Source organism: Hypanus sabinus, chromosome 30, assembly GCF_030144855.1.
Source record: "Hypanus sabinus isolate sHypSab1 chromosome 30, sHypSab1.hap1, whole genome shotgun sequence".
NCBI classification, from domain to species: Eukaryota; Metazoa; Chordata; class Chondrichthyes; order Myliobatiformes; family Dasyatidae; genus Hypanus; species Hypanus sabinus.
In genome coordinates, this window is record NC_082735.1 from 1586854 (window position 1) to 1614507 (window position 27654).

Consider the following 27654-nt stretch of genomic DNA (forward strand, 5'->3'; position numbering starts at 1 on the left):
TTTTAATTCCACTTCCCAATCCCTTTCTGACATGTCCATCTATGGCCTTCTCCACTATCGTGATGAAGCCACACTTGGAGGAGCAATGCCTTATATTCCATCTGGGCAACCTCCAAACTGACGACATTAACATCGATTTCTCAAACTTCCAGTAATGCTCCCTCTTCTCTATTCCCTATTCCCCTCTCTCATCTTATCTCTTTGCCTGCCCATTGCCTCCCTCTGGTGATCCTCCACTTTTTCTTTTTTCTATAATCTTCTCTCCTTTCCTATTAGATTTCCCCTTCTCCAGCCCTGTGTCTCCTTCACTAATCAACTTCCCAGCTCTTCAGTTCACACCACTCCCCCCACTCCTGGTTTTATCTATCCCCTTGTGTTTCTCACTCCTCTCTCCCTACTCTTTTTTTCTCCAGTCCTGCTGAAGGGTCTCAGCCTGAAACATCGACTGTACTCTTTTCCATAGATGCTGCCTGGCCTGCTGAGTTCCTCCAGCATTTTGTGTGTATTACTTAAATTCAGGTAGGATCTACCTAAATTGTCTGCAATTCTGGTCACATTGTGTGAATTCCTGACACCATAGCAGGAAGGATATAGTGTCTTTGGAAAGGGTGCAGAAATGGTTTACCAGGATACAGCCTGGGACAGAGGAGAAGGGCTAAAAGGAGGGACTGGGCAATTTTGGGTTGTTTCCTCTGGAGTCTTTTAGCAGAAACTGCCAAGAGGTTGAGGGGAGGGCAGATCTGACAGAAGTTCATAACATTACAAGAAGAACAGATAGATTTTTTTCTCAAGTTAGAAATGTAAAATAATAAAGCACATGTAGCGGGGTTGTGGGGAGGGAAGCTTAAAGAACATGTGTGAGACAAGTTTTAATTTTATACAGAGAGAGCCTGTAACAGGCTGCCGGATTTGTAGGAGAAACAGATATGACCATGACGTAAATCTGCAAAGAATGGAGTGATATGAATCATGTTCAGGCAGAAGAAATTTAGTTTAATTCAGCGCAGACATCCTGGGCTGAATGGCCTGCTTTTGTGCTGTAGGCTCAATGTTCTAGGATGCTTCCCTAGCTAAGAAGTCTACAACCAGTTCCCACAGAAACAAAATAAGAGATGGGGCATTTATAACTGAGATGAGGAGAAATACATCATTCACAGCATGATGAACTTTTACAATTCCCTCTGCTGCAGAGCTTTGGAGGTTGGTAACTATTTGAGGAATTTTGGATTATTGGGGTAGAACAGGAAAATGATCTTAGAAGATGAACTATAATTCTTTTAAAGATAGAGCAGACTTGAGGGGCTATAGAAACATAGAAAACCTACAGCACAATACAGGCCCTGCAGCCCACAATGCTGTGCCAAACATGCACTTACTTAGAAATTACCTAGTGTTACCCATAGCCCTCTATTTTTCTGAGCTCTATGTACCTATCCAGGAGTCTTTTAAAAGACCCTACTGTATCCATCTCCACCACCATTACTGGCAGCCCATTCCACGCGCTCACCACTCTGTCTTAAAAAAAATTACCCCTGACATCTCTTCTGTACCTGCTTCCAAGCACCTTAAAACTGTGCCCTCTTGTGATAGCCACTTCAGCCCTGGGAAAAAGCATCTGACTATCGACACAATCAGTGCCTCTCATCTTCTTATATCAGGTCACCTCTCATTCTCTGCTGCTCCAAGGAGAAAAAGGGCCATGAGAAGGCCTTGGCAGACAGTATTAAGGAAAACGCCAAGGCATTCTACAAGAATGTGAAGAGCAAGAGGATAAGATATGAGAGAACAGGACCAATCAAGTGTGACAATGGAAAACTGTGTATGGAACCGGAGGAAATACTGGAGGTACTTAATGAATACTTCGCTTCAGTATTCACTATGGAAAAGGATCTTGGCAATTGTAGGGATGACTTGCAGAGGACTGAAAAGCTTGAGAATGTAGATATTAAGAAAGAGAACTCAGCCTTTATTCCTTTGAGTGAAGGAGGATGAGAGATGACCTGATAGAGGTGTACAAGATGATGAGAAGCACTGATCGTGTGGATAGTCAGTGGTTTTTTTCCCAGGGCTGAAATGGCTAACACGAGGGAGCACAGTTTTAAGGTAGTTGGAAGTAGGTACAGAGGAGATGTCAGGGGTGATTTTTTAAAATCTATCCATCTATTTATTTATTTATTTATTTATTTTACGCAGAGAGCAGTGAGTACATGGAATGGCTGCTGGCGACAGTGGTGGAGGCGGATACGATAGGGTCTTTTAAGAGACTCCTGAATAGGTACCTGGAGCTTAGAAAAATAGAGGCCTATGGGTAACTGTAGGTAATTTCTAAGGTAAGAACATGTTCAGTACAGCTTTGTGGGCCAAAAGGCCCGTATTGTGTTGTAGGTTTTCTACGTTTCTAATCTGACAACTGTATCTGCAGTACAACTCTATGGCTCTGTACAAATATGTCAGCAATGCGACTATGGTTCTGTATGACTGTATGTTGTACAAGATTATGTTTCTGTATGACTGTATCTGCTGTACAACTCTATGGTTCTGATTGACTGTATTTGCTGTAAAAATTTATGGTACTGTATGACTACCTGCTTATGAATCTATGGATCTGCATGACTGTATTTGCTGCATGAGCCTGTATTTCTGTACGACTAGTTGTATGATTCTATGGTTCTGTACGCCTGCTATACAACTCTATGTTTCTTTACAACTGTATTTGCTGTACAACTCTATGGCTCTGTATGAGTGTATCTGCTGTAGGCTTCTATGGGAACATACATCTGTATCTTCTGTGTGACTCTACTTTTCTGTACAACTGTATCTGCTGCACAACTCTATGGTTCTGTACGAATGTATCTGCTATATGAATCTATGGTTCTGTATGACTGGCTGTATGACTATAGCTCTGTACAACTGTATCTGCTTTAACATGCTATGGTTCTCTTTGACAGTATCTGCTGTAGGATTCTACAGTTCTGTATGACTATATCTGCTGTAGGACTTTGGTTATGTACAACACTTTCTGCAGTATGACACTATGGTTGTGTATGACTGTATCGGCTGTGCGACTCTATAGTTCTATACAACTGCATCTATCGTAAAACTTTACAGTTCTGTACAACTGTATCTGCTGTACTGCTCGACGGTACTGTATGACTGTACCTGATGTACAACTCTATGGTTCTGTATGACTTTCTGCTGTAAGTCTTCAGATTAGATTAGATTCAGCTTTATTATCTTTGTGCCAAGTACAGATACCAAGTCAAATGAAATGCAGTTAGCACCTAACCAGAAATGCAAAGAATAGTGTTATTTACAAAATAACTGCAAATAAAAAGTGCTACAAAAATAAAAGTACTAAGACAGTACAATATGGGTGCAATACTGCTTAGTGCTGTGAGGTGAGGTACAGCAGGGTCACAGCCTCAGGGAAGAAGCTCTTCCTGTGCCTGCTGGTACGGGAGCAGAGGCACCTGTAGTGCCTACTGGATGGGAGGAGAGTAAAAGGTCCATGGTTAGGGTGAGATGCATCCTTGATATGCTTTTCGCCCTGCCCAGGCAGCGTTTATGGTAGATGTTCTCAATGATGGGTGCTGATAATCCAATGGACAGTTTTCACCACACGCTGGAGTGCTTTGCAGTCCAATATGGGATAATTGCCATACCACACTGAGATGCAATTTATGGTGAGTATGCTCTCAATGGTACAAAGTCCGTAGTATCCTGGGACAGAGGTGAGCTTTCTTGATGCTCCGCAGGAAATATAGGCTCTGTTGTGCCTTTTTGATCAGGATGGATGAGTTCAGGAACCAGATGAGATCCTCGGAAATGTGGACACCAAGGAATTTGAAGCTTTATACATGCTCCACTACAGCTCCATTGATGTAGATGAGGGCGTGAGTGTGGCTCCTAGCATGCCTGAAGTCCACAATGATCTCCTTGGTCTTCTGGGTGTTAAGGGCCAGGTTGTTGTCGGCACACCACGCGGCCAGGTGCTGGACCTCGTCCCTGTAGGCCATCTCGTCATCCCTTCTGATCAGGCCAACCACCGTAGTGTTGTCTGCAAACTTGATTATGGAGTTAGAACCATGTATAGGAATGCAGTCATAGGTGAAAAGGGAGCTCAGCATACAGCTTGGAGGCATGCCAGTGTTCAGGGTGAGAGTGCAGGAGGAGAGGTTGTCTAACTTAACAGATTGGGGTCTGTTAGACAGAAAGTTCAAAGTCCAATTGCAGAGGGATGAGCTGATACCAAGCTGGCGAAGTTTGCCGATCAGCTTGGAGGGGTCACAGTATTGAATGCCAAACTAAAGTCAATGAACAGCATTCTGATGTAAGAGTTGGGGCTGTCCAGGAGGGTCATGGCAGAATGAAGTGCCGTGGAAATGGTGTCCTCTGTTGACCTGTTGGTGTGATAGTCAAATTGATGGGGGTCTGGGGTAGTGGGCAGACAGGATTTCAGATGTGATAGAAACAGTCTCTCAAAGCACTTTGCAATGATGGGGGTGAGTGCAACTGGGCGGAAGTCATTCAGGCCCGTTGCAGTGAAATGCTTCGGCACTGGCACGATGGTGGTAATCTTGAAGCTTGTGGGGACAACTGCCTGGGCCAGGGACAGATTGAAAATATCTGTGAAGACCCCAGCCAACTGCCCTGCACAGACTCTGAGCACACGGCCAGGTACTCCATCCGGACCAGCTACCTTCCATACATTCACCCTGCTCAGTGGTAGCGCAAACATCAGAGGTGGAAAGTGAGAGAGGCAGTTCACCATGTGGGAGATCCTGAAACTGCAACAGCAATGATGCATGTAAACTCTATGGATCTGCACAACTGTATCTGATGTATGACTATGGTTCTTTATGACTGGCTCTGTACAATGGTTCTGTACAACTGTATATGCTGTATGACTTTTCGCATTTTCAAATCTCTTACTATCTTTCCTTTCGGTTAGTCCTGACGAAGGGTCTCAGCCCGAAACGTCGACAGCACTTCTCCCTATAGATGCTGCCTGGCCTGCTGTGTTCCACCAGCATTTTGTGTGTGTTGCTTGAATTTCCAGCATCTGCTGATTTCCTCGTGTATGCTGTACGACTCCTTGGTTTTGTACTGTATCTGCTATACAACTCTATGGTTCTATACAACTGCTGTATGATCATCTGCTGTTGGTTTCTATGCTTCGGTATGACTGTACATGCTGTGTGACTATGGTACTGATGAGCGTATCTGCTGTCCAACTTTATGGTTTTGTTCTGTTGTAGCTGCTTACAAATCTATGGATCTGTACGACTGTATCTGCCACACGACTCTATAGTTCTGTATGACTATCTTTTGTATGATTCTAAGGTTCTCTACGATAGTATCTGCTCTACGACTCTATGCTTTTGTATGCCTATATCTGCTGGACAACTCTATGGTTTTGTACGACTGTATCTGCTGTAAGACTATGGTTCTGTATGACTGTATCTGCTTACGACTCTCTGTACAACTGTATCTGCTGCACAACTCTGTGGTTCTGTATGACTGTATCTGCTTATGATTCCATAGTTCTGTATGACTATCTGTTGTACAACATTATGGTTCTGCATGACTGTATCTGCTGTAAAACTCAATGGTTCTGTATGCCCGTATTTCCTACACAATGCTATACCTCTGTTCGACTGTATCTGCTGTAGAACTCTATGAAACCCATCCCTCCATTTCCTCATCCAGGTCACTTACAGAAATCACGAACAGAAGGGGTCCCCGAACAGATCCCTGAGGCACACCACTGGTCACCGTGCAGAATATGACCTGTCTACAACCACATTTTGCCTTCTGTGAGCAAGGCAGTTCTGGAGCCACAAAGCAAGTTCCCCTTGGATCCCGTGCCTCCTTACTTTCGCAATAAGCCTTGCATGGGGTACCTTATCAAATGCCTTGCTGAAATCCATATACACTACAGCTACTACACTACCTTCATCAATGTGTTTAGTCACATCCTCAAAAAAATCAATCAGGCTAATAAGGCATGACTTTCCTTTGACCAAGCCATGCTGACTATTCCTAATCATATTATGCCTCTCCAAATGTTCATAAATCCTGCCTGTCAGGATCTTCTCCATCAACTTACCAACCACTGAAGTAAGACTCACTGGTCTATAATTTCTTGGGCTATCTCTACTCCCTTTCTTAAATAAAGGAACAACGTCTGCAATTCTCCAATGCTCCAGAACCTCTCCTGTCCTCATTGATGATGTACAGATCATTGCCAGAGGCTCAGCAATCTCCTCCCTTATTTCCCACAGTAGCCTGGGGTACATCTTGTCCGGTCCCGGTGACTTATCCAATTTGATGCTTTCCAGAAGCTCCAGCATATCCCCTTTCTTAACATCTATGTGCTTAAGCATTTCAGTCCGTGTTGTCACCTGGTTCAGATATGACCCAAGTGCACAGCGACAAACACAGAAGCAGATCAATTGTTCACAGACTTTAAAGCGAACAGTGTTAAAGGGAAAAGAAAACAATAAATGCTAGGCCAATCAGGGCAGTTAACCAAAACTCTCAAATGGAAAACAAAGCCTACACTATGGCTGAAAAGAACAACTAAGAATAAAACAAACACTTCAGACTCAGTTGACTCGACAGTCCAATTTACCAGGCAAGGCAGCGAAGCATTGCTGTGTCCAAGTCTTGACAAATACTATGATGGAATGAATGGAGTTAAGCACTATCAACATGAAATAATAATTTGCTGACACATGCATATTCACGAGCGCATTTGCTGTATCCTCTCCTCTGCCAAATCCATGGCTGTGACAGCTGTAAGTCATCTCTACAATCGGCAAGATCCTTTTCTGTAGTGAATACTGAAGCAAAGTATTCATTAAGTACCTCCGCAACCTCCTCCAGTTCCATACACACTTTTCCAGTGTCACACTTGATTGGTCCTATTCTCTCATATCTTATCCTCTTGCTTTTCACATACTTGTAGAATGCCTTGGGGTTTTCTTTAAAACTGTCCACCAAGGCCTTCTCATGGCCCATTCTGGCTCTCTTAATTCGACTCTTAAGCTCCTTCCTGCTCACCTCTAGATCTCTATCTTTACTGAGTTTTTTTAACCTTTTATAAGCTTTTATTTTCTTCTTGACTAGATTTTCAACTGCCTTTGTTCCTGTACCCTACCATCCTTTCCCTGCCTCATTGGAACGTACCTATGCAGAACATCACACAAATATCCCTTGAACATTTGCCATATTTCTGCCATACATTTCCCTGAGAACATCTACTCCCAATTTATACTTCCAAGTTCCTGCCTGATAGCTTCATATTAGCCCTTACTCCAATTAAACACTTTCCAAACTTGTCTGTTGTTATCCCTCTCCAATGCTATGGAGATAGAATTGTGATCACTATCTTCAAAATGCTCTCCCACTGAGAGACCTGACACCTGACCAGGTTCATTTCCCAATACCAGATCAAATACAGCCTCTCCTCTTGTAGGCTTATCTACATATTGTGTCAAGAAACCTTCCTGAACACACCTAACAATCTCCAGCCTACCTAAACTTCTTGTTCTAGGGAGATGTCAATCAATATTGGGGAAATTAAAATCCCCCATCATGACAACCCTGTTATTACTGCACCGTTCCAGAATCTGTCTCCCTATCTGCTCCTCAGTGTGCCTGTTACTATTGGGTGGTCAATGAAAAACACCCAGAAGAGTTATTGACCCCATTTGTTTCTAATTTGCACCCACAGCGACTCCATAGACAATCCCTCCATGACTTCCTCCTTTTCTGCAGCCATGACACTATCTCTGATCAGCAGTGCCACGCCCCCACCTCTTTTGCCTCCCTCCCTGTCCTTTCTGAAACATCTAAATCCTGGCACTCGAAGTAACCATTCCTGCCCCTAAGCCAGGGGTCAGCAACCTTTACCACTGAAAGAGCCACTTGGACCCGTTTCCCACAGAAAAGAAAACACTGGGAGCCGCAAAACCCGTTTGACATTTAAAATGAAATAACACTGCATATAACGTTTTGTTTTGCCTTTATGCTATGTATATACAAACTATAATGTGTTGCATTTATGAAATTGATGAACTCCTGCAGAGAAAACGAAATTACATTTCTGCATGCAACAAAAACATTTTGAACTCCGAAAAAAAGACGTTGGGTTGAAGGTTACTTTTAAGTAAAATACTCAACGTCTATTTGAGTCCTTCTTGTATTTATGAAAAACGCCAAACTTAAATTTGCCGCCAGCAGCAAACCAAAAATAACGTCAGCCAGCTGTCAACCTGAAAAATAAAAGGACTATTTCACTGAACAATGAAAACATATGAATATACGTAAAATAATAGGCAATTAAAATATTTATCATACTTGTTCAGGTTGACTCACACCTGACAATGCAGTCGTATTCAGTAGGGATGGATCGATGCTTAGGGGAGTGACCGGGAAGGATAATGTGTTTTTTTCCTCTCTGAACTCACAGAAGCGTTTCCCAAACGATGATTGCATTGCGATGATTGCAGAAGTAAATACCCCGAATTTATCATGTCGTGACCTTGTTTGAACTCTCTCAAATTGGGGAAGTGAGACAAAGTGCCTTTCTGTAAATCTCTGGCAAGCAACGTCAACTTGCGCTCGAATGCCAAAACATCCTCCAACATGTGCAGGGTTGTACGTCCTTACCCCTAAAGAGCTGTGTTCAGCGTGTTCAGGTGCGCTGTCATGTCTACCATGAAGTGTAGCTTTTCCAGCCACTCTGGCTGTTCCAGCTCAGGAAAGGTGAGCCCTTTGCTGCCCAGGAAAGTTTTCCCTTCTTCCAGACACGCGGCAAAGCGTTTCAGCACCTCCCCTCTGGACAGCCAGCGATAAAAACACGTTGTAGTGGTGTGCTACACGCAGTCAGTAAACTGCAGTCAAAGATAGCTTTATTCGAACTAAACACCCTTGCTTTTAAGCCTCCCTCAACCCGCCCCCCCATGGGTGCGGATGCTCCAAAAGACACGTACTCACAAACCCCCGTAGGCTATCTCCCTTAGCCTGAACGCTGGCTAATTGTGAGCCGGTTCGGATGTGTCAGGAAATGGGTCGCCACAACGTCTTATTTAGATTGTACAAGATCACCATAATCTTCAAATTTAGATTTACATTTCAAAAACTAACAAACTAACATAAAATACATTTTAATTAAATACTGACCATGTAGCGGTGTGCTACACGCAGCACTAAAATTACGACACGGAGTCGGTAACTGCAGTCGAAGGAAAAAACTTTATTCGAAATCTTCAGCCTCACTTTTAAGCCTCCCTCAACCTGCCCCCCATGGCGCAGAGGCTCCAAAGCTCTGTGCTCGCAAACCCCCGTAGGCTATCTAATTGTGAGTTGGTTCGGATGTGCCAGGAAAAGGGTCGCCACAACCAATTATTTCCCAAAGCACAGGGAGCCGCAGCACAGACGTAAAAGAGCCACATGTGGCTCCGGAGCCGCGGGTTGCCGACCCCCGCCCTAAGCCATCCAAGTCTCTGTAATGGCTCATCATAGCTCCAAGTGCTGATCCACACTCTAAGCTCATCTGCTTCGTTCATGATACTCCTTGTATTAAAATAGATACATCTCAAACCATCAGTCTGAGCGTATTCCTTCTCTATCACCTGCCTATCCTCCCTCTCACATTACCTACAAGCTTTCTCTATTTGTGAGTCAACCGCCCCTTCCACCGTCTCTTTAGTTTGGTTCCCACCCTCCAGCAATTCTAGCTTAAACTTTTCCCAATAGCCTTAGCAAACCTCCCCGCCAGGATATTGGTCCCCCTTAGGTTCACGTGCAACCCGTCCTTTTTGTACAGGTCACACTTGCCGGAAAAGAGGTCCCAATGATCCAGAACTCTGAATCCCTACCCCCTGCTCCAATCCCTCAGCCACGCATTTATCCTCCATCTCACTCTATTCCAATACACACTGTCGTATGGCACAGACAGCAATCCCGAGATTACTACCTTTGAGGTCTTGCTTCTCAGCTTCTTTCCTAACTCATTGTAGGTTGTTTTCAGGACCTCCTCCCTTTTCCTACCTATGTCGTTGGTACCAATATGTACCACAACCTTTGGCTGTTCACTTCAGGATATTGTGGACTCAATCAGAAACATCCCAGAACCTGGCACCTGGGAGGCAAACCACCATCAGTGCGTCCTTCGTGAGTCCACAGTCACCTGTCTGACCTCCTAACTATGGAGTACCCTAACACCACTGCCATCCTCTTCCTTTCCCTACCCTTCTGAGCCACAGGGCCCAAGGTAGGTTCCCCCTCCCCCCACAACAGTGCTCAAACAGGAGTACCTATTGTTAAGGGGTACAGCCACAGGGGTACTCTCTAGTTTCTGACTCTTGCCCTTACCTCTCCTGACTGTTAACCACTTAACTGTCTCCTGAGGCCCTGGTGTGACTACTTGCCTATAGCTCCTCCCTATCACCTCCTCATTTACCCTGACCAGACAAAGGTCATCGAGCTGCATCTCCAGTTCCCTAACCCATAAGACCATAAGATACAGGAGCAGAAGTAGGCCATTTTACCCATTGAGTCTGCTCTGCCACTCAGTAATGGCTGATCCAATTCTTTCAGTCATACCAGCTCCCCTGTTTTCACCCCATACCCTTTTGATGCCCCAGCTAATCAAGAACCTATCTATCTCCACCTTAAATGCATCCAATGACTCAGCCCCCACAGCCACTCATTGCAACAAGTTCCACAGGTTTACCACCCTCTGACTAAAATAATTTCTCCACATCTCAGTTCTAAATGGACGTCCTACATCCTGAAGTCGTGCCCTCTTGTCCTAGAATCCCCCACCATGGGAAATAACTTTGCCATATCTAATCTTTTCAGCTTTTTAACATTCAGAATGTTTCTAGGAGAACCCCCATCATTCTCCTGAACTCCAGGGAATACAGCCCAAGAGCAGCCTGATGTTCCTCATACGGTACCCTTTCATTCCTGGAATAATTCTTGTGAATCTTCTTTGAACCTACTCCAATATCCTTTCTAAAATCAGGAGCCCAAAACTGCACACAATACTCCAAGTGTGGTCTCACGAGTGCATTATAGAGCCTCAACATCTCATCCCTGCTTTGATATTCTATACCTGTAGAAATTAATGCCAACATTGCATTCACTTACTTCACCACCAAGTCAACTTGGAGGTTAACCTTTAGGGTATCCTTCACAAGGGCTCCCAAGTCCCTTTGCATCTCAGCACTTTGAATTCTCTCCCCATCTAAATAATTGTCTGCCCACTTATGTCGTCCACTGAAATGCATGACCATACCCTTTCCAACATTGTATTGCACCTGGCACAGATGTGGCCGTCCGGGAGGTTGGGAGTCTCCAGGACATCTCATATCTGACAGCCAGTACAGAACACCAGCCTCACAGACATACTTCCTATTCTTATTCTTCAAGTAGCCTACCTTGCCTCGACCTGTTATTGTCAAAGCCCCGTCGAGTCAAAACCCTCCTACTCTGACTTCTTCTACTCTGTCACCCACTCCTCCGATACCTGTTGTATAAAGCTGTCTTCTTTTTAAATTCTTCTCGCCTGTCTAACCCACTGACGTCCACGTGCCTGAGCATTTGTGCTTCGATCATTAAGTTGTCAAATAACACCATGACTTCTGCCTCTGCACAATTAACTTTTAATTTTCCAAAAGCATTAGTAAAATTAAATGGGTTTCAATAGAACCTCCTTTGATTCCTCTCATTTCATGCAAATGAAAAGTATAGCCATGGGCACTTGCATGGGCTCAAGTAGTCCATGTTCCAAACCTACTCTGGCACCCCACCATTATTCTTTCTCCTCCACATTGGTGTTGACTCCTTTGCACAGCTTGTCCATTTTTATCAACTTCACAACTAACTCCTACCCTGCCTTCAAATTCACTTCAACTACCTTAGAAAGCTATCTTCTCCTTTTGTATCTCTGTGTGCATCAAAAAGACAAACTTATTGACATTTACTAACAACTCATTGACTTCCACAGATGCTTCAACCAACTGACATGTCCTTGTTTTTCAGACCCTGCTTTCACCCTACCTACCTCAATTCAGAACAAAGACAGAGTTCCCTTGGTCCTTAGATTTCATTCTGCCAATCTTTGCATCCAGTACATCAAGCTTTGTCTTTTCTGCCAAGGCTATGTCACCAGCCACAGATTCTCCCCATCCCTTTCTATTTTCTATAAGGGTTAGCCACCCTATGAGTCCGTTCATCTCTCTCCACCCACATTTGGTGGCATTTTCCATGCAACACCTGCCCCTAAATCTCCTTTCTCATCGACACCAAGGGGCCCAAACTTTCTTCTAGATGAATGCCCCAACCTTGACATCTGTATTTAGAGCTTCAATGTGGCCTCTTCTATATCAGTGAGACCAACCACAGACTCAGAAACATCTGCAGCAAGAAGCTGAGCTCTGTCCATAATGGTCATCTTGAGTTTCCAGTTGCAAGTCATTTCATCTCTACTCCCTATTCTGACCTATCTGTCATCGGCCTCCTCAACTGCTAAGGTGAGACCAAACACAAACAAGAGAATCATGACCCAATATCCTTCCTGCATAATCTACAACCCAAAGATATGAACATCCCTTTGTTAATTGGTTCCACTCATCTTTTCCAATCCTGGATTTGAATGTTCAATATCCAGAACAGAAATTTGCAGCCTTTTGTTGCCTTCCCTTATTACCTCCCAGCCTCTGTCGCTCTCTTCACCCTTCCTTCTACACCTGGCTCCATCTGCCTGTGGAACCCCTCTCTTCCTGGACCCAACTATTGCTTACTAGTTCTTGCATGACCACTTCCATTCATCTGTCTATACTGGCTATCTCCCATTTACACTCAGTCCTGATATCAGGTTTTTTCCAGAAATGTAGACCATCCTTTTCTGTCCTTAGGTGTTGCCTGACACACTGAGTTCCTCCAGTTACTCTGAAGTTCAAATAAAATTTTATTACCAAAGTACATATAAATCATCATATACAAACCTAAGATTAATTTTCTTGTGGGCATATTCTGTAAATCTATCGAGTAGTAACTATCATAGGATCAAGAGAGGGGTTCTGAGAGAAGTTGGAGGCGACATCAGATGTACATCAACTCTGACACGGTTTGCAGGAATTTACATCCTACAAAGCAGAACCCAGCATCAAGAATGGCAGTGATGCTTCACTATCAGATGAGCTCAATACTTTTATGCTCATTCTGAAAGGGACAATAAAATCATAGCTATGAGGATCCCTGCAGCATCCAGTGATTCTGCAATCTCTGTCTCGGAGGCCAACATCAGGCTGTCTTTCAAGAGCGTAAACCCCTGCAAGGAGACAGATCCCAAAGGAATATCTAGCAAAGCTCTGAAAACTTGTGCCAACCAACTGGCAGGACTATTCAAAGATATTTTCAATCTCTCATTGCTATGGACGGAAGTCCCCAGCTGCTTCAAAAGCACAACAATTATACCAGTGCCCAAGAAGAGCAGTGTAAGCTGCTTTAATGACTATTGTCCAGTAGCACTCATATCTACGTTGATGAAATGCTTGAGAGGTTGGTCATGGCTAGGATCAAGAAGGACCTGGACCCACTGCAATTTGCCTAACACCACAAATGTCTGCACCAGATGCAATCTCAGTGGCTCGCCACACGGCCTTGGATCACTTGGAAAATGCAAATACCCATGTCAGGATGCTGTTTATTGACTATAGCTCAGCATTTAACACCATCATTCCCACAATACTGATCAAAAAGCTACTGAACCTGGGCCTCTGCTCCTCCCTCTGCAACCAGATCCTCAACTTCCTAACTGGAAGACCACAATCTGTGCAGACTGGAAATAGCCTCTCCACCTCGATGACAATTAACACTGGCACTCCACAGGGATGTGTGCTCCTATACTCTCTCTACACCCATGACTGTGTGGCTAGGCAGCATCTATAAATTTGTTGTTGGTACAACCATTGTTGACAGAATTTCAGCTGGTGATGAAAAAGTGCACAGTAATGAGATATACAAGTTAGTGGAGTGGTGTTGCAACAACAACCTTGCACTCAACATCAGCAAGACCGAAGAGCTGATTGTTGCCTTCAGAAAGGGTAAGATGAGGGAACACAAGCCAAACCTCATAGAGGGATCAGAAGTGGAGAGCGAGCAATTTCAAGTTCCTGGCTGTCAATATCTCTGAGGGCCCAATCTGGACACAACATATTGATGCAGCTACAAGGAAGGCAAGACCGCAGCTATATTTCATTAGGAGTTTGAGGAGATTTGGTTTATCAACTAAAACACTCAAAAATTTCTACAGATATACCGTGATGAGCACTTTGACCAGTTGCATCACTGTTTTGTATGGGGGGTGGCTACTACACAAGATTGAAGTTAGGAATAGAATGGGATCAATAACTCTTCCTAACTTCCACGGTATAGGAAGAGGTCAATAACTCTACTGTGGAAGTTAGGAGTAGGAAGGGGTCAATAACTCTACTGGGTGTTTGTTTGTTTGTTGTTTTTTTTTTTTTTTTTTTTTTTTTTTTTTTTTTTTTTTTTACACACCACCCAATAGCAACAGGGACATCGAGGAGCAGACAGATTCTAGAAAGGAGTAATAATAACAGGGTTGTTGTGGTGGGAGATTTTAATTTCCCAAATATTGATTGGCACCTCTCTAGAGTGAGGGGTTTAGATGAGGTAGAATTTGTTAGGTGTGTTCAGGAAAGTTTCTTAACACAATATGCAGATAAGCCTACAAGAGGAGAGGCTGTACTTGATCTGGTATTGGGAAATGAAATGTCAGGTCTCTCAGTAGGACAGCATTTTGGAGATAGTGATCACAATTCTATCTCCTTTACCATAGCACTGGTGAAGGATAGAAATAGACAAGTTAGGGAAACATTTAATTGGAGTAAGGAGAACTATGAGGCTATCAGGCAAGAACTTGGAAGCATATATTGGAAACCGATGTTATCAGGGAAATGTACCAAAGAAATGTGGCAAATGTTCAGAGGATATTTGCATGGGGTTCTGAGTTGGTACATTCCAATGAGAAATGGAAAGGGTGGTAAGGGTACAAGATCCGCAATGTACAAAGGCTGTTGTAAATCTAGTCAAGAAGAAGAGCTTATGAAAGGTTCAAAAAACTAGGCAATGATATGAATCTAGAAGATTCTAAGGCTAGCAGAAAGGAGCTTAAGAATGAAATTAGGAGAGCCAGAAGGGGCCATGAGAAGGCCTTGGCGGACAGAATTAAGGAAAACCCCAAAGCATTCCACAAGTATGTGAAGAGCAAGAGGAAAAGACCTGAGAGAATAGGACCAATCAAGTGTGAAATGGAAAAGTGTGTATGGAACAGAGGAAATAGCAGAGGTACTTAATGAATGCTTCACATCAATATTCACTACAGAAAAGGATCTTGGCGACAGTAGGGATGACTTGCAGTGGACTGAAAAGCATGAGCCTAAGAAAGAGGATATGCTTTTGGAAAGCATCAAGTTGGATAAGTCACTGGGACTGGACAAGATGTACCCCAGGCAAGTGGGAAGTGAGGGAGGAGATTGCTGAGCCTCTTGCAATGATCTTTGCATCATCAATGAGGATGGGAGAGGTTCGGGAGGATTGGAGGATGTATCCAGAGATACCGGCCACGGGATAGATGCACTGCCACCTGGCTGGTCGGAGGACACACCATATGCCAATCAACATTTGGCCCCTCCCAACTAATCAATGCACACCTAAATTATGCGCCCAGCACACAATTATCTCAGGCAATCCTGCCTATGGAGGGGTACAGACATGCAGATAGAGGGATTGGGGGGGCTCCCTTTAACCTGCTGGGGGGGGGGGTCACCCTTCGCCTAGCCATAGGCAACCATTCCTCCAGACGTGTACAAGTCCTTATTGCCTCCTCCCCGGAATGTATCCTCAGGATCAATGTTTTAAAGGGACAATCACTTGAAACAAACAGGGGCAAGTTCACCTTCAGCATCGCGCGAGCCACTATTGTCATCGGGGTGGCTAAGTGGGAGCCAATTGTTATTCCCCCACCCCCCCCCAAGATCATCTGTAACAGTCAGTACAGAGTGCGGGGGGGGGGGGCCTCAAGAAATTGCAGACTCCGTTCAAGCCCTGTTACGGGAGGGAATTATTAGAACCGCTACCTTGCCTTTCAATAGCCCCATTTGGCCCATCCAAAAGAAAAACGGCCCCTGGCGGATGACCGTTGATTAATAGGCAATTGAACAAGGCTGCATCCCCCTCGCGGCCGCTGTACCTGACAATGTCACCCTTATTGATGACATCGCAGGTCGTCCCCATAAACCCTGGTACGCTGTTGTTGATTTAGCGAATTTTCTCGATTCCCCTGCACTCAGATAGCCAAGTTTGCCTTTACTTAGGATAGCAGACAATACACGTTTTGTCGCCTGCCCCAAGGCTACATTCACAGCCCCACTATCTGCCATGGCCCTGTCTCCCGCGATTTACACAACATCCAACTCCCGCTGGAGATTTTGATTTCACATTATATAGACGATATTCTTCTCCAAGGCCAATTGTGTCAAAGGCCCTTCGCATGCTAATCGAATCCCTCAGGGGACAGGGCTGGGTCATTAATGTGGAAAAGATACAGGGCCCCAGCCAGGGTGTCATTTTCCTCGGGATACAATGGAACTCCGGGCACAGAAGCATACCCGATGCCGCTAAAAATAAAATTTTAAATTTTGCAGTCCCCTCAAATAAAACTGACACACAGAGATTTGTGGGGCTCCTGGGCTACTGGCGGCAGCATATACCCCACTTGACCATGCTTCTCCGGCTGCTCTATAGGATCTCCAGGGAAAAATCCACATTTCTCTGGGGGCCAGCGGAACAGGCTGCCTTTGATATGGCGAAACTAGCGGTGGAACAAGCCATGCCACTTTCTTCCTGCCAGGCGGGTCTGCCTTTTGAGTTACAGGTCTCAGCGAGCAAGACGGTCGCTGAGTGGAGCCTCTGGCAGAAGACCCCAGGGCGTAGAGTCCCCCTCGGTTTCTGGACTAAGTCCCTATCTGAAGCAGCATTGCGCTACAGCCCCTTCGAGCGCCAGCTACTAGCCTGCTACCTGGCGCTCCTCGCCACAGAACACCAAACAGGCACTGACCCGGTTGTCCTTCGCTCCCATCTCCCCATAATGCGATGGGTCAAGTCCCCCGATTCTACCCACAAGGAGGGCCGTGCCCAGAGGTCCTCCATTGTCAAGTGGAAGTGGTACACTGCGGACCGGGCTGAGCCCGGTCCTGAAGGGGTCAGCTGCCTCCATGAACAAGTCATGGCTTTCCCCCAGTCCCAGGACCCTGCCCCGGACATCCCCGAGGTACAACCCTCCCCAACATGTTGGGGTCAACCCTTCGATTCCCTCGACCCCGACAGCAAACTGCGCACCTGGTTCACATACGGCTCCAGCCGCTGGAAAGGGGGTAAACAGTTTTGGAAAGCGGCAGCACTTCATCCCGCCGCGGGGAGAATTTTAACCACTGAGGGGGAGGGGGGTTCCAGTCAACTTGCCGAGCTGGCGGCAGAAGCCCTCACCCTCCAAAACACTACCGGACCAGTCCACATCTATACTGACTCCTTTCTTTTTCAATCTTTTTATTAAGTTTTCATATATATAAAAAAAACATAACATAATAATGAATAGGTTATGAATACAATAGACTTGAAATTACATTGGTAATAAGATAATAATATCCTATTAAAACATCAACAGAAACAAGTATATTGATCAATCAAGTCTATATGAAAAGAAAACAAAAATAGTCGTCAAAAAAGAAAAAAATTGAAAATAAGTGAAAGAAAATGTATGTTGATAAAAAAAAACACTAAACTAAACTAACATGGGCAATAGTAACAGTTTATAAGTATGTGATAGTGTCAGAAAAAAAACTCCAGAACTCCATACCTGAACAAGAATAAGCAGAAAGAAGGTCTAGAAAAGGTCAGATTAATTCATATGAAAATGCCGAATAAACGGTCCTCAAGTTTCCTCAAATTTGACTGATGAGTCAAAAATAGTGCTTCTAATTATTTCCAAACTTAGATATGAAATAGTTTGAGAAAGCCACTGAGACGTGGTAGGAGAATTTACTTCTTTCCAGTTTTGTAATATAGACCTTCTGGCCATTAATGTTACAAAAGCAATCATTCGTCTGATTGAAGGGGAAAACTGAATACCATCCTCATTTGGTATACCAAAAATTGCAGTAATAAAATGAGGTTGTAAATCGATATTCCAAATTGAAGAAATGGTAACAAATATGTCCTTCCAATAGTTATGTAAAGTGGGACATGACCAAAACATGTGGGTCAATGAAGCCACTTCTAGATGACACCTGTCACATTGAGGGTTAATATAAGAGTAAAATCGAGCAAGCTTATCTTTAGACATATAAGCTCTATGTACAATTTTAAATTGTATTAAAGCATGTTTAGCACATATAGAAGAGGAATTAACCATTTGTAAAATTTTTTCCCATTTATCTGTTGAAATATTATATCGAAGTTCTTTTTCCCATTCTTGTTTAATTCTATCTGATATTTCTGGTTGTATCTTCATAATCATATTATAAATAAAAGCTACTAATCCTTTCTGACAAGGGTTTAAGGTAAAAATCAAATCTGAGAAATCCACTGAAGTTGAATTGGGAAAAGATGGTAGAACTTTATGTAAAAAATTACTGATTTGTAGATATCTGAAAAAGTTAGATTTAGGTAATTTAAATTTGTTGGAAAGTTGGTCAAAGGACATCAAAGTATCTTCAAAAAAAAGATCACGAAAACATTTTATACCTTTCCTTTTCCATATGTTAAAAGCTTGATCTGTCCAGGAAGGTTTGAAAAAAAAATTAAGTAAGATAGGGCTATCAAGAACAAAGTTTTTCAGAGTAAAAAACTTACGAAATTGAAACCAAATTCGTAATGTATGTTTGATAACAGGATTAGATATCTGTTTATTAAATTTAACTAAATCAGCAGGAAGAAAAGAACCAAGAACAGAGAATAGAGAATATCCTTTTACCTCATTACATTCCAAATTTACCCACTGTGGGCACAGTGGTGAATCCAAATCTAATTTCCAATACATTAAGTTACGAATATTATTTGCCCAATAATAAAATCTAAAGTTAGGTAAAGCTAAACCACCATCTTTTTTAGATTTATGTAATTGCTTTTTACTTAACCTGGGATTTTTATTTTGCCACACAAATGAGGAAATTTTTGAATCAATGTTATCGAAAAAAGATTTAGGAATAAAAATTGGTAAGGCTTGAAATAAGTATAAAAATTTCAGTAAAATCATCATTTTAATAGCATTAATCCGACCAATTAATGATAAGAATAAGGGAGACCATCTTGTAGTAAGTTGTTGAATTTGATGAAGCATTGGTAAAAAATTCAGTCTAAATAAATCTTTATATTTCTGGGTAATTTTTATACCTAAATAGGTAAAGTTTATATTTCTGGGTAATTTTTATACCTAAATAGGTAAAGTTATCAGTAAGTTTAGTTTATAACCAGAAAAGCTACCAAATTGAGCCAACAAGGATAAAATAGCGGGAATAGACCTGTCAGGGTCAGAAATATATAACAGCAAGTCATCAGCATAAAGTGATAATTTGTATAACTTCTCATTACGGGTAATACCAAAAATATTAGAAGATTCACGAATAGCAATGGCTAAAGGTTCTAATGCGATATTAAATAATAAAGGACTTAAGGGACAGCCTTGTCTCTTACCACGAGATAATTGAAAAAAAGAGGATCTATAATTATTTGTAAGAACAGAAGCAACAGGTTTATAATATGTTAATTTAATCCATGATATGAAGTTGGGACTAAAATTAAAATTTCTCAATGTATTAAATAAGTATGTCCATTCAACTCTATCAAAAGTTTTTTCAGCATCTAATGAGATAACACATTCTGAGATTGTGGGTGGTGAAGTATAAATTATATTAATCAATTTTCTAACATTAAAAAAGGAATACCGATTCCTAATGAAACCAGTTTGATCTTCTGAAATAATCTGTGATAGTACCTTTTCTAATCTAATGGCTAAAATTTTTGTAAGAATCTGAGAATCTACATTTAATAATGATATAGGGCGATAAGATGCACATAAAGTAGGATCTTTATCTTTTTTAAGAATTAGAGAGATTTTAGCTTCATAACAAGATTGAGGTAATCTCTTCTTAGCAAACGCATCATTAAAAATTTCACATAACCAAGGGGAAAGCAAAGAAGAAAAAGTTTTAAAAAATTCTACAATATAACCATCAGGACCAGGAGCTTTCCCTGAATTCATTGATGAGATAGCCTCTCCTATTTCGACCATAGAGATAGGAGCATCTAACAAGCTATGATCTTCATCTATCAGTTTAGGAATATTCAGATTGTTAAAAAAATTATCCATCATGGACAGGTCACCATCAAATTCTGATTGATATAAAGATTTATAAAAATCTTGGAAAGTATTATTGATTTCTTTATGATCAGTAGTTAAATTACCGTCTTGTTTACGAATTTTAATAATTTGTCACTTAGTCGAAATAGCTTTTAATTGATTAGCTAACAGTTTACCCGTTCGATCACTGTGAATATAGAATTGAGCCCTGGTCCTAATTAATTAATTTTCAATTGAAGAAGGTAATAGTAAACTATGTTCCATTTGAAGCTCAACTCTCTTCTTATAAAGTTCTTTGGTAGGAGTCACGGAATAAATCTTATCAATTTCCTTAATTTTATCCACTAATAAAGCAATATCTAAATATCTTTGTTTTCTTTTACCAACAGAATATGAGATAATTTGTCCATGGATAAAAGCCTTAAAAGAGTCCCAAAGTATTCCTCTGTCGATTTCTTCAGTATAGTTTGTTGAGAAAAACAAGTCAATTTGCTGTTTTATGTAGGTGATAAATTCTGGGTCTTGAAGCAAAGTAGCATTAAGTCTCCAAGATCTAATATTATTGGAAAAGTCCGAAATCTTAATAGATAACTTCAAGGGTGCATGATCCGAAATAGTAATAGAATCATATTTACAATCAATAACATTCGTTAATAACCGATGATCAATAAGAAAATAGTCAATTCTAGAATAGCTATGATATACATGTGAAAAAAATGAAAATTCTTTATCTTTAGGGTTCAAAAACCGCCATATTTCTGTGATTCCCGAATCAACCATAAAAGAATTAATAAGTAGGGTTGATCTATTCGGAAGAGTACGGATAGATTTAGATCTATCCATCGAAGGATTCAAACAACAATTAAAATCTCCACCCATTATCAACATATATTCATTTAGATTAGGAAGGAAAGTAAATAAACGTTTAAAAAATTCAGGGCAGTCAAAGTTTGGAGCATAAATATTAACTAGAACAACTTTTCGATTAAAAAGTGAGCCAGTTATCAACAAAAATCTGCCCTGTGGATCAGAAGTAATTTCATGATGTGTAAACGATATTGAGGGGTCTACAAAAATAGACACACCCCTGATTTTGGCGGTACAATTCGAGTGAAATTGTTGACCCTTCCAGAACCTAAAAAAACGTTGATTATCCTCCCTCCTAATATGGGTCTCCTGTGCAAAAATAATATTAGCGTTCAATCTATGGAATACTTTAAATATTTTTTTACGTTTAATCGGATGATTTAAACCATTAGTATTCCAAGAGATAAAGTTAATAGATTTATCCATCATGCCAATATTAGTTGTGTGTATCATAAAAGGTTAAAAAGACACATAACCCATAATTCAGGAAGAAGGAAAATTGATTCAGGAGCAACCGGAGAACGTGACTCCTCAACAATATTAATAATTTAAAGTTGGCCCATAAACTAAAAGCAAAAAAATAAAAAGCTAAAGCGTGAAAAAAGATCCCTACCCCCTCCCCCACCCTTCGAAAGAAAGCCAAGCGGCAGGCGCATAATCTAATACTAACATTACCCCCATTTCAAGATGGCAGCTCTATAAAAAGATTAAAAGAAAACTATATAACACCCAGATTAAGATATAGGGTTGCAAAAAGAAAATATATATCAGTCAGAATGAAAAAACTAATATAATAAAACAAACAATCATTAATAAAAAAAAGTATAAACATTAAAATTTGAAAGTGTAATATACCTTTAAAAAAAAATCCATGTTCAAATACAAGAAAGATGACGTTTCAGAAGCAAAGACTTATGGGAAGAAGAAACGCCATTTTGAAAAAGCCATATTACAAAATACAAATGTAAGTTCAGCAATCTATTAAAAGAAATTTAATAAAAAAAGTTATCAAAATAGGATTAAAAAAGGGATGTAATAAACATTACAATATATAAAAAAAAGACCAAAAAATCCAAAACATTCGTCCCATTTCTAAGTACAGGCAAACAAATAAATGCTTACAGAAAACAGAATCTTACGGGAAAAAGAAACAACATCTTGAAAAAAAAGTAAATAATTATTACAAAATATAAACGTATATGTCCGAAACAGAAAAAGGAATAAAAAAAAGATATTATAAAAATTAAAAAGAGCATCTATAAACAATGATGATAGTAAAAAAAACCAGACCCGTAGATCAGGATAAGAAGTTATAACCCATCTTCATAGGTTAAAACTTAAAGTGAAATGGTATCCTCTCTCCAAAAAATCTTCAACATAACACATAGTTCAAGTTGCACTAGAAGATCGAAATTCTTCAACAAACTTCTTCGCTTCTTCCGGAGTGTTAAAAAATTGCTGACTGTTGTCGTTCAGCGTAATTCTAAGCTTCGCTGGATACATTAAAGCTTGTTTAAGTCCGATCAAGTGAATCTCTGCCATCACTGGTTTAAAAGCGATTCTCGCTCTCATTACTTCGTATGAATAATCCTCAACAATTCGAAATGTGTTGTCATTGTGAGAAATCATACCTTTTTTACGAGCTAATCGAATTAAAAGCTCTTTCTCCCGAGGATAATGAAGGCGAACAATCACAGCTCGTGGTTTGCCACTCGTAGACGAAAACCTCGCAACTCTATGAGCGCGGTCGATAACAGGTTTGGTTTGCAAACTTTCACCACCGAAAATTTCCCACAGTAATTTAGAGAAAAATTCAGTTAAATCACCGGACTCAACTTTTTCGGGAAACCTGATGATTCGCAAGTTCTGTCTGCGAGATCGGCTTTCGAGATCAGTAATTTTAAACTTATACTGATCTACTGTTTTAACAGTCGATTGTATCTTCTTATCCAACGCTTCAATTGTACGTACTTTTTCACCAATTAATTTTTCAAGAGTCGCAAACTTATCTTCATGCCGCTGAATATCCGATGCCTGCGATTGAAGCTTATTATCAAGCGATCTAACAACTCCTTCAAGTTCAGACATTTTTGTGGTAAGCTTGTTTTCCAAACTTGCCAATTTACTTTCCAAACTTGTTGCTTTACTTTCCATTTTACTTTCCAGCTTGCTTTCCAAACTTGCAAGTTTAGCATCCAGAAGATTAGAAATTGCATCGATAGATAAAGGCTCCTTAGACGATTTCTTGCTTGTAGCCATTTTAAGTTTGACAGAATTAGATCAAATATAGTTTTAGGAAAAAAAAGTCAATCGAAAGTATCAACTCATATGATTAAATTCGAAAAGATTTGATTAAAGGGTGATTATAGTTAAAAAAATGAAGAGCGCCTAAAGGGCAGATGTTTACGTCGCCATCTTGAAACTCCACCCCCCCCATACTGACTCCTGGGCAGTAGCTAAAGGCATTGCGGTGTGGATGGCCCGGTGACAAGACATGGGGTGGGAAATACACGGAAGTCCCCTCTGGGGACAGCACCACTGGCATTTCATTTGGGACCAGGCTACCCACAGGAAGATTTCTGTCCACCATGTGGATGCCCATACCCGGAAAGATAATGAAGAGACAATGTTTAACGCTGTTGTGGACCAGGCTGCCCAAATATCATCTACCACCACTTCCACCCCGACACAGACCCCAGTGCACTAGCTGCGTGGACACACCGCAAAGGTGGCCACTTAGGGGCAGATGGCACGCAGCGCTGGGCTGAACAATTCGGTGTCACCTTGACACTCGATCAATGTAAAACCTCGGTAGATAACTGCCCCATCTGCCAGCAAGTCAAGCCACGGGACTGGCCGATAGGGCCACTGGGCCACATTCGTCGCAGCACGGGAGCGGGTCAGGTATGGCAAATTGACTATATTGGACCGCTCCCGCGACAGAATAAGAAGCGGTATGTCCTCACGATGGTGGATGCATACTCAGGTGTCCTGGTAGCAGTGCCCTGTGAGAAGGCCGACCAGAACGGCACCATCAGAGGATTACAGCACCTCTCCTCTCTCTATGGGGTCCCATGTGAGGTACAATCCAATCAGGGCTCACACTTTGCTGGGACCAAAGAACAGACCTAGGCAACTGAGGCGGGGATCTCGTGGCTGTTCCATATACCCCACCACCCCCAGGCCTCGGGCTTAGTTGAAAGAATGAACAGCCTGCTCAAGAAAAAAATTTGCACTCTGACACCCTCTCGCACGCTGCAGGGGTGGCTAAGTGTCCTTCAGCAGGCCTTCGACCAGTTAAACACACGGCCCACTAGCCAAGGGGATCCCCACTGGCCCACCACCTGGAACAGCCCCATCTCCTGACTGGGAAACCCACCGAACCCCTCGAGACCGAGGACTCGGACAGAGTATGGATGAGTCAGCCACAGAGCCTCCCCAGAAAGGGAGGGTTGCCATCCTGGGTAAATCTGATTTGTCCTGTATACATACCCGGCATTTAACCAGACGGGAATGAGTTTCCTCCTACACTACCCCCACCCGTCCCCGTCTCCCTCTACAGAACAATGGTGCGACTCCAGTCATCCCTCCTGGTCGCTGCGATGCTCGGCTCCGTGACAGCTGCCAAAACACCTTCCTCAGGGTCGCTTACGAGTTTGCCAGCAACACCAACAGATCGGATGGCTGGATCTGCTTGCGGGCCCCAGCACACGCTGATGATGCGCTGCCACTCACGCCGATCCCGCTGGATGACATTGAGATGAACTGTTTACACAGACTGTTTGCTCCTGCCGGTTTTGGTATATCTGTTTGGGAGGGCCCCACCACTCTCCTCCCCACTACACAACATCTCTTCCCTTGACCCCCGATGGGGTAGGTGCTTCAGGAAATGGTATTTCCCTCCCTACAATTTGACCTCCACCCGAGTCCCCACCCTCAGAGTTATTCCACAGCCACTGAGTAGACGTAACGAATGCTGGTGCAGACTCCGCAATGAGCACACTTCTAACTTTTCAGTTGGTCACAGCAACTGTCAGCGAAACTGGTACCTGGGTGCCCCAGTGACCACTGCCAACGATGCAGCTAAGCTTGGAGCTCCCTGGACCCTGAACGGGACCCACTGGATCTGCGGCCACCACGCCTACCCATGGTTCCCCACGAGCTGGTACGGCTGCTGCTTTCCAGCTTATGTGGTGCCCTTCATCCACCCCTTGAATGACCTTGGGGAGCATCCAGCGTACAGCGGCCACTGGGAAAAGAGGGTCATTACAGAGGCAGAGAGGTTCTGGATGATAGCCTTTCCCAGTTATGGCTGTCCCGAGAGGTGACCCAGATGACCAGTGTGCTCGAGACTCTGGTCAACGAGACGGCAGTGACACTGCAACACACAGAGGATGCCCTCACCTGAACGGTGGCAGAACTGACAGCTGTCAGGATGGTCGCCCTGCAGAATCGAATGGCACTGGACTACCTACTCGCTGCTGATGGAGGAACGTGTGTAGTGGTTGGTGAGGAATGCTGTACCTTTATCCCTGATGAGTCCAGCAACATCACTCACTTGGCTGCTCACATTCGGGACCTGGTGGCTAAAATTCAAAAATCAAGGGACCAGCTCCTCCAGCACAACACCTCATGGGGCAATTGGTGGCCATTTGCGTCCCTAGGGGGGTGGTGGGCAACTGTCATTCACTGGTCCATCGCACTCGTTCTTGTAATCTTAGCCATTTCTATACTATGTTGCGCATGCCAGCTGATTAAGAGTGTCTCTGCATTTACTTAGCTGCTTAAAAATGGTTATTTCTGGTATGTGATATTGTTTCACCCTCTTATGTGTGTTGGCTATGTGGTGCGTCTTCCGAGGGGTGGAGTGTATCCAGAGATACCGGCCACGTGACAGACACACTGCCACCTGGCTGGTCGGAGGACACACCACACGCCAATCAACATTTGGTCCTTCCCAACTAATCAATGCACACCTAAATTATTGGTCACCTTAATTGTATTATCTTGCCCAGTCCCATGCTATAAAAGGTGAGACTTGTGCCTGGCTCGTGCTCTCTTACAGACCACCTCATTGAAGGTAAGTGCATTGATTTATGTTTGGAAAGGTCTGTCGTTTGTCCTGGGAAGGGAGCCGCAGCTATCCAAGGTCAAGGGGGATAGCTGTTGTAGTACTTTTCCCTAGTTCTTTGTTTGTGTAACCATACCCATAATATGATTAGAAATAGTCAGCATGGCTTTGTCAAAGGAACGTCATGCCTTATGAGCCTGATTGAATTTTTTGATGATGTGACTAAGCACATTGATGAAGGTAGAGCCATAGATGTAGTGTATATGGATTTTAGAAAGGCATTTGATAAGATAAGATAAGCAAGGCTTATTGAGAAAGTAACCAGGCATGGGATCCAAGGGAAACATTGCTTTGTGGATCCAGAACTGGCTTGCCCACAAAAGTTAATGAGTGATTGTAGATGGAGGTCAGTCACCAGTGGTGTGCCTCAGGGATCTGTTCTGAGAGCCCTGCTCTGATGTTTTTTAAAAATGACCTGGATGAGGAAGTGGAGGGATGGGTTAGTAAATTTGCTGATGACACAAAGGTTGGGAGTGTTATGGATAGTGTGAAGGGCTGTCAGAGGTTACAACGAGAATTGATAGGATGCAATACTGGGTTGAGAAGTGGCAGATGGAGTTCAACCCAGATAAGTGTGAGGTGGTTCAGCTTGGTAGGTCAAATATGATGGCAGAATATTGTATTAATGGTAAGACTCTTAGTAGTGTGGAGGATCAGAGGGATCTTGGGGTCCAAGTCCACAGGGCACTCACAGCTGCTATGCAGGTTGACACTGTGGTTAAGAAGGCACATGGTGCATTGGCCTTCATCAATCGTGGGATTAGGTTTAAGAGCCGAGAGGTAATGTTGCAGCTATATAGGAGTACTGTGCTCAGTTCTGGTTGCCTCACTATAGGAAGGACGTGGAAACCACAGAAAGAGTGCAGAGGAGATTTACAAGAATGTTGCCTGGATTGGGGCACATGCCTTATGAGAATAGGTTGAGTGAACTTGGCCTTTTCTCCTTGGAGCGAAGGAGGATGAGAAGTGACTTAATAGAGGTGTACAAGATAAGGAGAGGCAATGATTGTGTGGATAGTCAGAGGCTTTTCTCCAGGGCTGAAATGGCTAGCACAAGAGGGCAGAGTTTCAAGGTGCTTGGAAGTAGGTACAGAGGAGATGTCAGGGGTTGTTTGTGTTTTTTTTTTAAAAACACAGAGAGTGATATGTGTGTGGAATGGGCTGCCGGCAGCGGAAACGATGGGGTCTTTTAAGA

General features: G+C 42.7%; 1 protein-coding gene across 1 annotated transcript in view; it reads right to left on the reverse strand.

Moving 5' to 3' along the window:
* LOC132383377 (adhesion G protein-coupled receptor B2-like) overlaps positions 1–27654 on the reverse strand; it is a 1046509-nt gene that overhangs the window by 411212 nt on the left and 607643 nt on the right. The window lies entirely within an intron of this gene.